A 16,905-nucleotide genomic window follows, 5' to 3' on the forward strand; every position below is an offset into this window, starting at 1 on the left:
AGTAGGGAGTCTGCTTGTCCCTCTCCCTCTGCCTCTCTCCACTGCTCATGCTCTCTCTCTCAAATAAATAAATAAAATCTTAAAAAAAAAAAGTAGGAATTATCATCCCTATTATACAGATAAAAAAACCTAGGCTCAGAGAGGTAAAATAACTTGCCTGTTATGGGTTAAATATGTCTCCCCCCTCCAGCAAAAAAAGGCACATTGAAGTCCTAATGTGACTTTATTTGGAAATCGAGTCTTTATAGAAATAAGTTTAAATGGTCATTAGGGTGGACCCTAATCCAACATGACTGGCATTCTTATGAAAAGGGGACATTTCGGGTCCCTGAGTGGCTCAGATGGTTAAGCGTCTGCCTTCGGCTCAGGTCATGATCCCAGGGTCCTGGGATCGAGTCCTGCATCGGGCTCCCTGCTAGGCGGGGAGCCTGCTTCTCCCTCTGCCTCTGCCTATCTCTCTCTCTCTCTCTCTGACTCTCATGAATAAATAAAACATTTAAAAAAAAATAAAAAAAATTAAAAAAAAAAGGGGACATTTGGACCCAGAGACAGACACTGCCAGAGGGCAGGCAGTGTGAATGAAGATACAGAGCGAGAAGGCAGCCATGAGACTGGGATGATGCATCTGCGAGCCAAGGGACACCAGAGCTTATCAACAAGTACCAGACACTAACAGAGGCAAGAAAGCACCCCCTCCCCCGCCCCTGGAACTGTCAGAAAGAGCATGGCCCTGCTGATGGTTTGATTTGAGACATTTCACCTCCAGATCTGTGAGACAATCACTTTCTGTTGTTTTTGGCCCCCCAGGTTTTGGTATTCTGCTATAGCAGCCCTGTAAACTAATACATTCCACAAGGTCACACTGTTGATAAGTGCCCACGCCAGGATTCAGTTCCTGGTCTGCCTTAAACCCTGGGCTCCTAACCACTCCTCCACCATTGCTTCTCAAACTGTGGTCCCTGGACCAGCAGCATGGGCCTCACCTGGGAGCTTATTAAAAATGCAGAATCTCAGGCCCCAACCCAAACCTACTGAATCGGAATCTGCACCTTAACAAGATCTCCGGGGAATTCTTGTGCACTTTAAAGTTTGAGAAGTGTGGTAGACAACCTCTTCCACGGTGACCGACAAACATGAATTTCTTTCTCTTCCTTTCCCTAGGTCCCCCTTCGTGTGTGGGTTCAAGTGGGTCTTTCCCTTTCTAGTGTGTTCTCCCTCCAGCCCATTTCACACTCTACTCCTTAATCCCCCCACACTAAGTTTGTCCTTTACACATGGCAGGGAAATTGGGTGCAGTGGAAAAGTGACAGGATTTGGGGGCCCTCTTGAACTGGTTTCAAAATCCTGCTTTACCACTCAGTAGGGATGGGAGAAGGCAAGTTGCTCGTCTTTCCTGAGCTTCCACTTTTCCATCTATTCCTAGTGCTCCTGTCCTCATGTTTGGCCTGGACTTCCCACCTCCCCATGTCACTCTCAGTCTGTTCTCCCCATTGTGACCTTTATGAGCTCTCCAAACAGCAAATCTGCTGTTCCTGGCATTTCCCATGTTGCAAACTCTGCCCTGGTTAAAGTCTGAATTCCCAAACACAGTTTCCTGTCCCTTGCATGATCTGCCCATGTCTCCTTCTCTCCTTTCCTATCTCCTGCCACTTCCCACCCTCACTTTATTATTTACCCTCTACATATGCTAACCTCCCTTTATGTTCTCAAGTTAGCCATCCTCTCTTTCAGGGTCTTTCCCTACGCCACATCCCCCTCCCCTAAACTCCTGTACCTTGTGTGCCTTCTCTGTGCTTTTCTTTATCTAATGAATAAGCTTTTTAGTAATCGCGTGATTTGTCTCTGTTCCTCACTAGACTACATAAGCATGAGGGCAAAGACCATGACTATCTTTGTGATGTTTATATTCTGGCCCCTAGCCCAGTGTTGGAATATAAGTTAGCCCCCAATACATATTTACTGCATCAATCAAAGGAATTGGGCCATGCCCCAGTTTTCCGGCCAGCATTGTGCATTCTCTTTAAGAACATTTATTTCTGAAACCCCACTGCTGTTTTACAGATTAGGTGCCAGTCGCAGAGTAAGTCCAGGAACAACCAGTGTATTCTTTCTGAAGTTTCTTTGTTCTTCCCCACATGATTAAGCTGCCTAGATCCTACCTCGTTGAACAAAGCTAAAGTATTTACTCCTAATTGCTTTAAGTAAGGCCTGTGTGATCTAATCACTATTCAGATGCTTGCGTTTAAGAAAGAAAAATGGCTAATTAACGGAATCCAGTACCGCCGATATTAAGGATCAGAGGTCTGTCTGTGGCAGCTTGGTGATGGAAGACACACAGTGAGGTTTGGAGAGTTTGGGCCTTCCATGGCCTTTTCATTCCCAGAGAAGTTGAAACAACACACACACACCCCTGACAGAAAGGAGTCGTTCTGAATGAATCCCAGGAATCTCTCCCCTCCTGTGCATTGTCAGTGGTTAAGAAATGCTGTGAGTTTCAAGTTCAAATGTTAGAAATACACAATGAAAACTGACGAGCCACTTGTGAAATTGGCACAAGAATAACCAAAGTGGTTAAAGTTGAGAAAAATAGAAAATCTTATTTACACAGGATGGGCCCGTTTTGGCCTTGAATATACCACATGCTCAGTAAATTCTTGTTGAGTGAATTTCTTGTGAGACACACACGCACACATACACCCCTCTATTAAAAAGCGTAAAAGAAGCGCCCGGCTTGCTCAGTCGGTACAGCATGAGACTCTTAAAAAGAAAACCTGAACAAATGGAGACTATAATACTCTATTCATGGATAGGAACACTCAGTGCTGTAAAGATGCCACTTCTCCCCAAGTTAATGTAAAGATTCAAAGTGATTCCAGTCAAAACTTCAACAGAGTTTGCCAGGGAGATTGACAAGCTGAACCTAAACTTCACGTGGAAAAGTAAAGGGCCCAGAATAGCCAAGTGTTTTTGAAAAAGAGGAGATAAGAGAAAGAAGAGAGGAAGGAAGGAAGGAAGGAAGGAGAGAGGGAAGGAGGGAGGGAGGGAAAAAAATATTTACTATATATAAAGATTTACTCTAAAGCTCCATGTAATTTTGAGAAATGGTTTTGTTTTTGTGTTTGTTTGCCTGTTTTGCAAGCTGGTCATCCAGGGAACTGATTTTTGGTAAACTTTCTTAGAGTCGCTCTACACTGAGGGATTTGAATGAAAAGTGAAGGCATGCATTGTGCATTTGTTCAGCTCTGACCACTGTGAGCTGCAGCTTGGGGCAGGGGAAAGAGCCGAGGTCAGAGGCACCAGGGCTGAGCTCCAGCTTTGCCTTCCAGACTGAGTTTTGAGGTCAGTTGCTAAACTTCTCTGAGTCTCAGTTTTTTAAATCTCACTGTAGAGGGGCATTAGGGCAAATCGTGAGTGTGTAAAACAGAGCTGCAGCTGAATCAGCTCACACATCCCCAGTCTGTAATTTCAGCTCAGGAGCCAAGAGCCCAACACGGGAGTCAGAAGAGGGGCAAAGACAAACTCTCACTGTAGCTTTGCCTCCAACAGTGGTGTGACCCAGGGCAAGTTATTTCTCACTGTGAGCCCCATTTTTCCACCTCCAAAATGGGCACATTGGACTCTCTGAGGGTGGCAATAGCTGTAACGTTATAAAATGCCTGTCCAGGGCTCTAATTTGTAGATGCACTTGCCAGTCTCACTTCTCGAATTAGATGTGAAAGATTCGAACTTCTAGAATTGGAAGACCACGGTTCACATCCCAGCCCTGCCACTCGCTAAATGCCACTTGAGAACATCCCAGAGCTTCACTGCACTTCAGTTTCTATCACTAAAAATATAGAGGAAAAGGAATTATATCTTCTTTACAGAGTTGGGATAACAAGTGTGAAACTTGACGATTAAAATGTCTTACAAACTGGACAGCAATGGGAAACATAATGGAAAAGAACATAGATAAATAGTCTACCAAGTCCCAGATACCTAATACCTACATTATTTGCAAATCCAGCTTTCCTGGGATGTAAGTCCAGCTATACTCATTTTATAGGTGTGAAAACTAAGATTTCAAATCATAGACCCAGGCAGGGTTGGAAATCTTTTCCTCTCCATTCCAAGGCCCATGACTTATTTCTCTACCTGCTGCTTCATCAGATGGGCCAGCCATGCCCAGTGCTAGGAGCCAGCAATTGTCACCAGGTCAGGGACCGTGTCCAGGGGGATCAGCTGAAGTTAAGAGCAGTAGGCACATCTCCATCCACCAGTCAGGCCAGGCTTTGATTCCTGGAGATGAGGTAGTTAGCCACGTTTGTGCAGAGCAGGATGGAGGGCTTTCTCTATGCCTGTTTAAAATGTCAGGTTGGGTGTGGGCAGCCTGAGACCTACTTCTGGAGAGGAGCAGAAGGCCAGAGACTGAGGTGAACTCGCTCCTGACTCAGGTAGAACAGGCTGCTGAAAGGGATCACCTTTCATTCTCTTTATGAAACCAACATGCTGTTCTGGCCCTGAGGAGCACAGGTCAGCAACTTCCCGAATTACCCTTTTGCTTGTAATCCAGTTGCAGTGGTGAAATATTATGTTGCCTAGGGCAGGGCTATCCCTGGCTCTTCGTTGTTTAAATTGTGAAGTTTCCTTTTTAGAAGGAAGGAAGATTTATTGAATGCCTACCAAGTGTCAGGCGCGGTGCCACTCACTTTGCACCGATGATTTTATTTATAAAAACTGTAAGCATTAGATTCTGTGGCTTCAGTTTATCAGATGTTAAAAGGGAAGCTCAGAGGGGATAAATAAACTTACTAGAGGCCACAGGTTCAGTAAATGCTAGGGCCAAGGATTAGGATCTCTGGCTCTCCGACTCCAAAGCCTGATGCTTTCCACACCACCAGTCTGCCCACTCGTGTGACACTGATGGCAAATATGCCTGTAAAATCCAAATAGAGTTTCATTTATTAATGGTCTGCAATGAAAGACGGCCACGAGCCCAGCCAATAGAAAGCTCATGGGTTTTGTAAACAGAGAATAATTCATTCATTTGCTAATGCCCTCTCCCAGCTAAAGTCTGAGCCAATTCTGCCTTTAATCTGTGATATAGCTCGAAAGCAAGGATGGCCCCACAGCCCAAGCCTTTGAATATTCCACTTGGGACCTGCAGGAATGGTGCTTCCTTTGTCTCAACATCAAAGCACAGGTCTTTATGTCTTGACAGGTGTATATATATGTTGAAAAATATAAATAAGTACTGAAAATCAAACCCCTCAGATTGCCCCCGTTGTCCCATTTTCCAAGAAAATGAAAGAGAGCATAACTTAAAATGAATAAAAATATACTCCCCATTTGGAAGTCTGAAATTGACAGTGTTTACCAGAAATTGTATGAGCGGAGAACTCGGGCTTCTATTTGATTGTGGGTTAGAATCTGCGCCTGGGCTCTGAGATTCTTCCTTTGTGAGTGATTGCTACTGCTGGGGGAATTGGCAGTGTGACCAGGCCGAGGGAAGGGATAAAATGATTAGGTCCAAGACTTCATTGCGAAGCTTCTTCCTCTGAGATTTAGAAACCATCTTTCTTTCAGCCTCTTAATGTTTCCTGAACACCGTGAATTTCTCCAGGGGGCTTTATGGCCAGAACTGATCACATTCAATTCTCCAGGGAGGAAATAGGCAGGTTTGTCTTATTTATTTATTTATTAAGTAAAGAACAAGAAACGGAGAGGAGAGTCCTCTTATCTTGATTGCAGTGGTTAAGGACCACTAGAAACCTGAGAGTAACTGGCCCTCAGCCCGAATCGCTTACCCATCGGATCGAACTGCCCCTACCCTGCCCTTCCTGTTCTTCTTCATCATTTCCCCCCATGCTTTTCTTCCCCTTCTTTCTTTTTTTCCTCTTTTTCTCTGTCCTCTCCCTTCCTCACCCTAATCTTTCCCAACAGACTTTAAGCCTCTGATGTGGTCAGCCTCTGGGGTTAAAGGTCACCGGGTGTTGCAGCGTCACAAGTAGAATCAGATGTGCTGGAAGGACTGGAGCCAGGGAGCCATCCGGGCTGAGCGCGACTGAGAAAGGGCATACCGCCTCCACCTGCTGCTCAGGAACCCTCTGGTCTCCCCTTGCAGACACAACAGCATCTCGGCTCCTGCTGCTACTTGAACTTGGACTTGCTACAACCCCTCCAGGGTGTGACTCTTCCTCATGGCCCTGGTTTATCCTCACCTTTCTGGCTGCTTCCTTTCACTTTTAGTTCCTGCTTCTAGCTACATCATGCCCTTCATAGCTCCTAGTTCAGATCCCTAACAAGGAATCTGACTGCCTGAGTTAGGGTTCTCCAGAGGAACAGAACCAATAGGCTGTGCAGAGAGACAGATAGAATAGGATATAGATACAGATAGGCTATAGATATAGATAGACAGGGTATCTAGATATAGAACAGGTATTTATTCTATCTATAGATAGGGAATATAAATACATAGGATTTTAGATATGTATGATTTATTATAAGGAATTGACTCACATGATTATAGATGCTAAGTTTCAAGATCTACAATCAGCACACTAGAGACGTAGGGAGAGTTGATGTTTCAGTTCGAATCCAAAGGCAGGAAAACATCTGATGTCCCAGCTCTCGGCAGTCAGATGGAAGGACATTCCTCTTTCTCAGCCTTTTAGTTCCATTCAGGCCTTCAGCTGATTGGATGAGGCCCACCTACATTAGGAAGGACAATCTGCTTTACTCTGTTTATCAATTTAAAAGCTAAATTCATCCCAAAACATCCAGAAGAATGTTTGACCAAATATCTGGGCAACCTGATGGCCCACTCAAGTGGATAGGTAAAATTAACCATCACATTGCCCCGTGTCACCTCTCTGGTGTTCTCTCTCCATTCTTTCTTTCACTCCCTCCCACCTGGCTGCCTCACAGACAGTTGGTCTGGTCAGCCTTTAGATTAGCTGCCACTGGAGCAGGCATTCATCTGTATCCAGTCACCTGAGGCTGAGCGGTAAGTTGAAGGGACACGTTAGCTGCCACCATGGCTGTTGCTTCAGGGAAGCAGTCTCCTTTAGAGAAGCTTGAGGTGGGATGATCACATTGTTAAGAGCAGCCCTACAGTCCAAAGACCCTGACACCAGTAAATGACACCAGTAAATGGGAGTTTGTGTGGCTAGCTGCCATGTTGGTGATGAAATCAGATATTTTAGTGAGCTGCAGGATCATGGCGGGCATTGTGGATACAAAGGTAAAAGGACATGACCTCTGCATTCAAGGTTGTCACAGAGGGTAGGAAAGGCAAGTCAAGGATCCCTGCAGCTCAGTAAACATAGAATGCTTGGCTACAAGACCTCTTGGAGATCTAGTCCAACCCCCTCTATTTCCCAGGTCAAGAAATGGAAGCCCAGGGGTGCCTGGGTGGCTCAGTCGGTTAAGTGTCCGACTCCTGATTTGGACTCAGGTCACGATCTCAATCGTGAGGTCGGGCTCTGTGCTCAGTGCAGAGTCGGAGCCCAACTCAAGTCTGCTTGAGGATTCTCTCTCTCCCTCTCCCTCTGCCCCTCCCGTGACTCGCAGGCACGCTCTAAATAAATAAATAAATAAAATCTTAAAAAAAAAAAGGAAGCCCAGAGAGGTTAACAGACTTGCCTGGGGTCATACAGCTAATTATAGGTAGAAATTTAATTTCAGTTACCATGTATTAAATATGCAATATGTGTAGGAGATTAGCCTAGCCCTTTTCACGTTTGTTATTTCATATAACCATTATTACAATGAAATAAGGTAGGCTTTATCCAGAGGAGAGACCTGAATTTCAGAGAGGTACATGGACTCCTTCCAAGTCACAAAAACAGGTGGGAGAGAAATGAAAAAAGGTTTTCTGTCATGTCAGTGTTGCAAACCAAGGCAGTGTCAGAAATTATAAGTAGGACTTCAAAATGTCTTTAAGAAAAGCATCCAATGCTCACCAATATGATACTTCCCTGCTCTTTGAGAGAACAAATATTTAATAGAAAAAGAGCAGCAGGAAGGACATTTTTGAGAGACTGGATAAGAAAGGAATGTTAAAGAAACACAAAAAGGGAGGGGGGTGGACATCTTTGAGATGATCAATAATAAAGATGTTTTAATTAAAGACTTTTAAATATCCCAGGAAAAGATCCATTTTACAGGTGAATAGGATGACTTAGCAACAAAGAAGAGAGTGAAAGAATCAGGGCAGTGAGGCAAGGCCTGATCAGTGTGCTAATGAGACATTCTGTCCTTATTTTCCTTAACCTGAAAGACCTTGGCTTGACCAAAGAGCTATTTGAAATAGCATGCATATTGATTTTCTCCCCAGGCTGGGTTTGTAATCTTTCCTGAAATAAGAGCATTCAGACCAGAATGAGTGCTAAGCTGCTAGATTCTGCAAATAGGAAGGCTCCCTTGGTCAATTGAACAGAACACAGGCAGGATAACATCTCTGGTTATGGTACTTCTGGTTGTAGTTTTGGACTTCATTTCCCTCATCTCCTTCCCCTTCTATCCCGCTTCCCCTCCTCTACTCCCTCCCACCCTCCTGGATTTCTTGTGCTACATTTCTTTCTTCCTTCCTTCCTTCCTTCCTTCCTTCCTTCCTTCCTTCCTTCCTTCCTTCCTTCCTTCCTTCCTTCCTTCCTTCCTTCAGGAGCGCACATGAGTGTTGGTGGGGAGACAGAGAATCCTAAGCAGGCTTCATGCTCAGCATGGAGCCTGACGTGGATCTCGATCCCATGACCCTGAGATCATGACCTGAGCCAAAATCAAGAGTTGGATGCTTAACTGACTGTGCCACCCAGTCACCCCTCTTGCCCTTTAATTTCTATAGCAGAGTATGTAGAGTAGGGATCATGACTCATATCGCCCTCTGGGTCAACAGGCCACTGAAATTAGGATGTAATAATATATGGAATGGAGGCTGTGCACATTTGGAAGTGTATGCCTAAGCCATAAGGGGCAGGGGCTACTCAACTCCACCTAATTTTTGCCAGACTTGACTAGGGACCTGGTGTTGCCAAGTCTCCCTACTTTTCAAAAGAACCTGGAAATCTGGATTTAACTTTTATGCAACACCCTGATTTTTAAATCTTAACAATTAATTCAATTCTTCAAATTCTTAAATGCAGGTAATGACCTATTAGTCACCAGCTTTGGGCCCCTAGTATTATAATGTAACAAGCATAGTTGAAATCATCACGTCTAGCTGTGTGACTCTGAGCATGCCTCTTAACCTCTCTGAGCCTTAATTTTATTGACTATCAAACAGTACAGAAGATGGCATATTAAGTGCCAGGCTTACTGTCTCATACCAAGTAGATACACCATAGATAATAATTCACTCCCTTCTGTTCAATCCCCTAACCATAGCGTTTCAATCATGTATACATCTGATTCCAGAGAGGAATATTCAGTTTATTACAAGACCAGTGACTTCTGGAACATCAGCTTGCCTTTGTCCTGTAAACGATCAAATCACAAGAGCTTACAGTGTATTCTTACCCTGTTTTGTTGAAAGCCATTTCCCCAAAATGCATTTTATGTGGGCAATGAGTCTCTATTCATGCACAATTTCACATGAAAAGATTTGCCCTTTTCATCGTACGCATGGCTTGAATCGGCCAGCCTGAGTGAAAATATTTCCATTCATTAGCATGCCAAATGATGTCACTGGCCTGGAACTTGGGTGGATATTGCATGGACTCATAGACTCCTAGCACTCTAAGGATTCTCGGAGGAGACCATCTCGTCCACCCTTCCACGCAATGGCCCTTTCGATGCAGCTTAAAACAGCACCGGAAGGTGGTGAGGGCTCACTATTCTGGGAAGCCGCCCTGGCCACTCTAGTTATTGAAAATCTCTTCCTTGTATCACATTTAAATCTGAATTCTAGTAACCTCTTCCCATTGGTTCAGATCTACCCTCCGGCAATACTGGGAGTAAGTTTAGTCATGGCACAACACGCTATATTGTTAAATAATCATAACGGCAAGAACTTACATAACAATGTCAGGACTGTTCTTGACATTTTACAGGTATTTACTTAGTTAACATTCACAAAAACTATAAATCAGGTAATGAAGCATTCCCATTTTCAGAGTGAGGAAATGTGAGGCACAAAGCAATTAAATGACATGCCTAGGGTCTCACGGCTGATAAAAGAGAGAGGCAGGAAGGAAACCAGGGCAGTCTGTCCTCCATGTGCTTAGGGCCTACCTCCTCCTGCCCCTCCGCAAAAGGACACCAGCACCAAGGTTACTGCAGGACCAAGGACTCTGATGTCACCCAGAGCAGATTTACATCCTGTCTCTGCCACTTCCTCTCAGAGCAGACTTGGGCAACCTTCTTAACATCTCTGGCGTTTAAATGAGAGGTATGCCACCTCTCAGTGGTCTTCGGAGTCGAATCTCTGTAAATTGTCTAGAGCAGAGCCTGGCAAGCAGTGGACATGCAAAGGGTTTTTGTTGAGTAAATGGCACTTATCAAGACCCCAGACAGTGCATCTTTCCTGGTCTTTCATCTTTCCTTCCATGGCCAGCATTCCGAGAGTCCTCTTCATACTAACTGCTCACTCCTCTTTGGGCACTCTCCATTTTCCTCTGTCACTTTCAGTATGAAGGATATTTTGGGGTGGCCTTGCCTACCTCAGAATACAGTGGTATTCTCACTAGTTTAACAGCCCATTCCCATCACTGCCGCTAAGACTGTGCGAATACACTTCTCTCTCAAGCATCTATTCTCCAGGTTCTACACTGGGAACTGAGGATAAATAAATGAATTAAAACAAGAACTCTGCTGTAAGAACCTAGGGTAGCGTAGAATTGATGGTATAAAGAGTTGTGGAAAGGGTAAAAAGGGAATGTGAAGAAGGGAAGACAGCTCTACCCAGGGCAGGTTGAGACATAGAACATTTTTGAACAAGGAAGGGAAGGGAAAGGAAAGAAGGGAAGAGAATGTACGATTTAGAACCTTGGAAAAACCTACATGTCAAAAAACAAACCTTAAAATGATGACATAAACTCATGGTAGGATATCCAAAAGCTCTTAAAATGAGTTATAGGGAAATTCATAAATATGACAAAGACTCTAATATATAAAGGATAAGATTGGTAAATTCTACCACTTCAAAATTTCAAATGAATGTATTGCAAAAATAAAAACACAAAAAGCCAATGTGTAGCAAAGGTTGCTGGTTATGAGATCACCCACACACTTGAAGATACTTTCGTCATATATAACAAAGGACAAGTATCTAGGGAAATGCTAAACCAGTAAGTGGAAGAAAAAACTATATAGAAAAATAAGGAAAAGAAATGCACAGGCAATTCACATAAGAGTAATCATAAATGCTTGATTAAACATATCTGCAACCTTAGTAATCAATTTGGGGAATTCAAGTTGAAATAAGAATGAGAAAGATAGGGCATCTTTGAGCTCGCCGAGTAGACACCATGAGCAAAGCTCACCCTCCCGAGTTGAAAAAATTTATGGACAAGAAATTGTCATTGAAATTAAATGGTGGCAGACATGTCCAAGGAATATTGCGGGGCTTCGATCCGTTTATGAATCTTGTGATAGATGAATGTGTGGAGATGGCAACTAGTGGGCAACAGAACAATATTAGAATGGTGGTAATATGAGGAAATAGTATCATCATGTTAGAAGCCTTGGAGCTAGTATAAACAATGGGTGTGTTCATCAGAAGAAATCAACTGCTTCCACATGTCCCCTCCATAGTACCTGTTTTACTACAATATAAAAATCAGGTCGTGTGCATTTTCATATCGAACTTTTTTGTTAAATAAACTTTTATAATAGTCAAAAAAAAAAGAATGAGAAAGATAATTTCTCATCTATCAGACTAGCAAACATTTAAAGGTATGACAAGATCAAAAGTTGGTGAAGGAATGAAGGAAAATTATTATGCTTATCATGAATTTCTGATGAAATATACATTGATAATATGCTTACAAAGAGTAGTTTGGCTCTCTGAGTGTATACATTCCCTATGACCGAGTAATTCTGATACACATGCATATGTACATACACTTCCAGACACACTCTAGAGAATATTGTGGACATGTGCACAAAGAGATATATACCAGAAAATTCATTGCAATTCTATTTATAATGGAAAAAACTATAAACCCTCCACATGCCCATTATTTGAGGAATGGAGGACTTAAGAAGAACAAGCTAATGATGAGATCTGAAGCACATAATTTAAGTGAAAAAGTATGCAGGATTATATTTAGTATATATACAGTATGATTTCAGTCATGGAAATCTTTTTAGAAACCCACACAAATATTAAACAATACTATGTTGTTCATACATAAACTGTGTTCCAAAAATAGACTGGAAAAGATACTTAATCCATGAAGTAGTAGCCACTAGAGAGGGAAGAGATGAAACTCACAAACAAGAGTGAGAGGGGACTTTAATTTTATCTGAAACGTTTGATTTTTTTATTAAAAAAAGATTTAAGGCAGTTGTGGCAAAATGTTAATAATTATCCATTATTGGTGGTGGGCTCATGGATATTTGTTATAATTCATTGTCACTTTTGCTACTTTTATAATCGTCTTCAAAATTTAAATACAATCCCAGGAGAAGAGCTACTTTTAAAGTCTTGAATGAGTCATTTTGATGAGCGAGGGTGGGGTGCACGTCAGAGTTTCCCTGGGTTTCTTCCCTCAGAATGGCCCTAAGAAAAGTAGCACAACAATCCAAGTAATCTCTGATTATAAGGTTACAACCCTCCCAGGAACCAATCACATAATTTACTTTTTGCTAAAAATCAAATATAAATATGAAGCAAAAGAAAATTCTGTATTTGTGTATTCAGACTCAGATATTTATTGTTTGTTGAAAGTTTAAATGAATTTGAGGGGCACCTGGATGGCTCAGTCATTTAAGCATCCAACTCTTTTTTTTTTTAATCACATTTTCTTTTAAACATCCAACTCTCAATTTAGGCTGGGGTCATTGTCTCGGGGTCATGAGATGGAGCCCCATGTTAGGCTCTGTGCTGAGCATGGAACCTGCTTCAGATTCATTCTCTCTCTCCCTCTGCCCTCCCCCCTCCACTTCTGCTCTCTCTCACTAAAAAAAAAAAAAAGAAAGAAAGAAAAAGAAAAGAAAAAAAAAACAACTTTCAACAAACATTGGTGAGCACCTTCCCCGGGGGCAGGCACTATGCTAGAAGGAAGGTACCCATAGATAAACAACTTTCTTGGGAGTAGAGCACCAAAGTTGCATTTTACTGGGCGCATACCCTTACTTCCAGATTTCTCCCCGACGTCACCTTCATAAGTATTCCCCGCAAAAACACTGAGAAGGAGGTATTATTATCCCCAATCTATAAATTAATATATTGACAGTGAGCCAGCCCAAGGTCATCGTCAATTAGTGAGTGGCAGCTTTTATTCTCAGACTCACGTTTTCTGACATGAGGTTCCACGTTGCTAGAGCAGACATTGGATGTTCTCAGAAAAGTGAGATTGAGATCTCTTTTGAGATGCACAGTATTCTGTAAAAAGCAAAACTTTCCAACCTTTGCTTTTGTCCTTGAAACTGAGAAATAAAATTGTGAGTGGAACTAATAGTCTTTGGATGGCCGGCCTGCCTACCATTTAGTTTGCGTTCCCACTGGGCAGGAACCATGTCATTGGCCGTGGTTTGCTCTGTGCTGAGGGCATGGATGCTCAGATGGAGAGTGCCCTCAGAGCATGCCTTGCACCTGCCAGTGACAAATTGTCAAGTGGGAGGTCTGTGAGCACCTAATTGTCTCTTGTTCCTTCAGAGGACACATACCCCCTCATGCAGAGAGCCCAAGGAACGAGGTGCTGAGGTGCATAAGATGTAAGGTCCAGGCTCCCAATGTCACGGTTTCTTTTCAGCTCCCTTTGTGACTTTAGCCAGAGTGGGCTTTCTGATCCTTAAAACTCCTACATTTAAAATGCCAGTTCTTAGATTACCAGTATATTGATGGGACTAAGTGAATAGAATGTGCTGGATAACAAAATAATTGTTGAACTTTTTCAGATGGTCTTTCTTGATCCCCAAGGCCATCCTGTGAGGTACAAAGGAAAATTCCTAAAACCTCCATTTCGCAGAGGAGACTCAGAGGGGTTACCAAACACTCTGGTAAGCGGCTCTCTGGTCAGTGAGAGAGATTTTCAGGCTAAAGAGTACACATGAGCCTTGACAGACTATCTACCGGTTATTATTCTAGCAGCCTTCCAAAGTTGCCAAGTGGTTTCCTCTTCTTTTTCTGAGTCAGGTGAGGCTCAGCCTCACACCTGCGGGCTCTGCTCACTTTCTCCAGACGGGAATACCTGCGCGCGCGCACACACACACACACACACACACAGGTGTAGCCGCAGGAGGACCTCTGGCAAGGTGCCCTATGTGTTAAGGCCTCTCTTCACTCAGGACAGCATGAACAACTGGAGCGCTTGTAAACACTGAGTCCACATTGTGGAATGAGTTGTTTCTATGTCACCAATAACTGATAGGTGCACCGATGAATGCACATTCACATCCTCACGTATATAGTGGCACACAATACAAGCTCATAGCGATAGCATACTTGGGGTGTTACCTCCCCACTGATGCTCCCCTGTTTCCACACCATCATGCTTGTGGTTCTCTTTGCCTCCATTGCCATCCTGGGTCACCTTGTCATTTCATCCCACTATCCTTGTCTAAATCCTCCTGCTCCTTCACATCACTCCCCCAGAAAGCCTTTCTGGCCCTCCGCCCTCTAGATTCAGGCAGTCCCCCACATGCTCCCAGAGAGCCTCCTCTTTCTTCTGTGGTGTGTAGCTCATCGCATGCATAATTAGTGTCATTGTGCTGGGGACAGAGCCGTGGGCCTGGGATAGCCTGAGTTTCTCAAGAACATAGGCCTATACACAGAATCAGGTTCCTGCCCTCAGGGCAGTTCTACCAGCCCCCTCCCCCACATCGGGCATGGACCGCCCTCCTCATGTCAGCATCGTCAGGAGAATGGTGTGGAGCCCAATGCAGCTGCGTGGTCCCCTCCCCTCATATCCCGCTGACGCCAGCCAGAGTTAGGGTGACTTCACTGATTTTTCATTAGTCCCTAGCCTGTCGATCCTGCATTTTGATAGAAAACAATTTTCCCTAGATTCATTGTTAATATTGTTCATAAAATACCATGCTATCTATTTTTATATCTTTATTTTATATCCCACCACCTACTTGTTTCCACACCTCCACAATAAGAGAGCTGGAGAATATAAATCTCCAAGGTTCTTCCCAGGCTAATGTTCTGAGTCTGTGGAATGTCCCCTTAGTGGGTTGAGGAGCCAGAAGAAATATCCCCCGCTTTAAGTGGCTATCGTCTGAGAGCCATAGAAGCAGCCTAAATGAAGACTATTTACTGTATACTGAAGATTCCAGTTTACTTATTTTTCTTCCCTTCCAACCTGCTCCAGGTGGTTGAACCTCCACCCCCACGGGCCTCGTAGAGGATTAGTGCTCCTGCAGAGATCCCATGCATATTACTTGATGAAAGCTGTTACACGGGAAAGTTAGCAATGATTAGAAGCTGTTTGCCTTCACTTCATCTTATTGCAGATTATATTTGTATATTAACTTAATAATTCCCTGATTACCAAGGAGTTCAAGTGAGGTTCTCACTCTCCTCCATCCTCATTAGCCTTGTCCAGCTGAGCTCGTGCCAGCCTGAACCATCATGACAGTGTCTCACTCAGCGGCAGGAGTGAGAATGATTCGTTCTGGGAACCCTGTCTCTGTTGCTGTAAACTATTTGCATACCATGCGGATTTGCACAGACCTAGCTGATGCCGGGTCCCAGAAGCTGTCTGCTTTCACCACCCCCCCTTATCTGAGAAGTGGCTGTGCATTATTCAGTAAATGGCCCCATCTGAGGAATTGACATCACTTCCTCATGAAACAGAATTTAAATTTAGACATTTTGAGAGGCAACGTAGCACAGTGGTTGGGGTACATATCCTTGGGACAAGCGAGCTATGTTATAAGCTAGTGGGTGACTTTGTTAGAGTTACTTAAGCTTTCAAAGCCTCAGATGACTTATCTATAAAGTCAGAATAATAATAGGGCTCACTCATAGGAACATTATGAGGATAAAATGAAATATGTATAAAGTGTATATCAATATATGTGAATTTTCATTATTGTTAATATTAAATAGTATCTGTGAAAGAATAGCAGAGAGGCAAGAGAAGGGTTTATCTTATGAATAAGGAAATAAAGCTAGGCGAGGAGAAGTGACTTCATCGCCTCCTTATCAAGCACTTACCATGGACCAGTCCCTCAACATCAAAAATCCGATGTCCAACACCAGTCTCTGCCCCTCAGACAGTAACAAGTAGCTCTTAACTACTGTGGAATCAGAGAAGCCTTTCCAGAGGAAGTGTTGGCTGAATTGTCTTCATGAATCATCCTTTAATACCCCACCTCAGTCCTTAAAACCACACCTAACATCTCCTCCATGAAGCCCTCCTTTATTCCCTTCTCCCTGTCCAGTGCATAATTGATCATTTTCTCCTCTATTTAATTTGTACTTGGTCTGCGTTCACACATTTGCATATAAAATGCACATAAAAACTGGAGATTTTTAAATTCTTTTTCGGTTGTTTCTATCACTAGCACATAGCTTGGTGTCTAGGACATAGCGAAGGCAATCATAATTGCTGACTGAATCTCTAACGTGCTTCCTGTGCATAGGAACTGCTCTAAGTACTATATTTATATCAACTTGACCTCCTGGCAACTCAGTGAAGGTGCTAAGACTTAGTGATTTGCCCTAAATTGCTCAACAGCCAGGATTTGAATCCAACCCTTGATCCTAACCATAATGCAATAACTCTCCGCAGAGGTTTGCTGAAATTGACACAG

At 43.2% G+C, this 16,905-nt stretch overlaps 1 protein-coding gene and 1 pseudogene across 7 annotated transcripts in view; both read left to right on the forward strand.

Annotated features, from left to right (window-relative positions):
• The window catches only part of DAB1 (DAB adaptor protein 1), a 1,108,242-nt gene that overhangs the window by 441,587 nt on the left and 649,750 nt on the right, over window positions 1-16,905 (forward strand). The gene's annotated exons all lie outside the window — the stretch shown is intronic.
• LOC118519278 (small nuclear ribonucleoprotein G pseudogene) lies at window positions 11,422-11,812 on the forward strand (annotated as a pseudogene).

The sequence above is a fragment of the Halichoerus grypus genome, chromosome 5 (assembly GCF_964656455.1).
Source record: "Halichoerus grypus chromosome 5, mHalGry1.hap1.1, whole genome shotgun sequence".
Lineage (NCBI taxonomy): Eukaryota > Metazoa > Chordata > Mammalia > Carnivora > Phocidae > Halichoerus > Halichoerus grypus.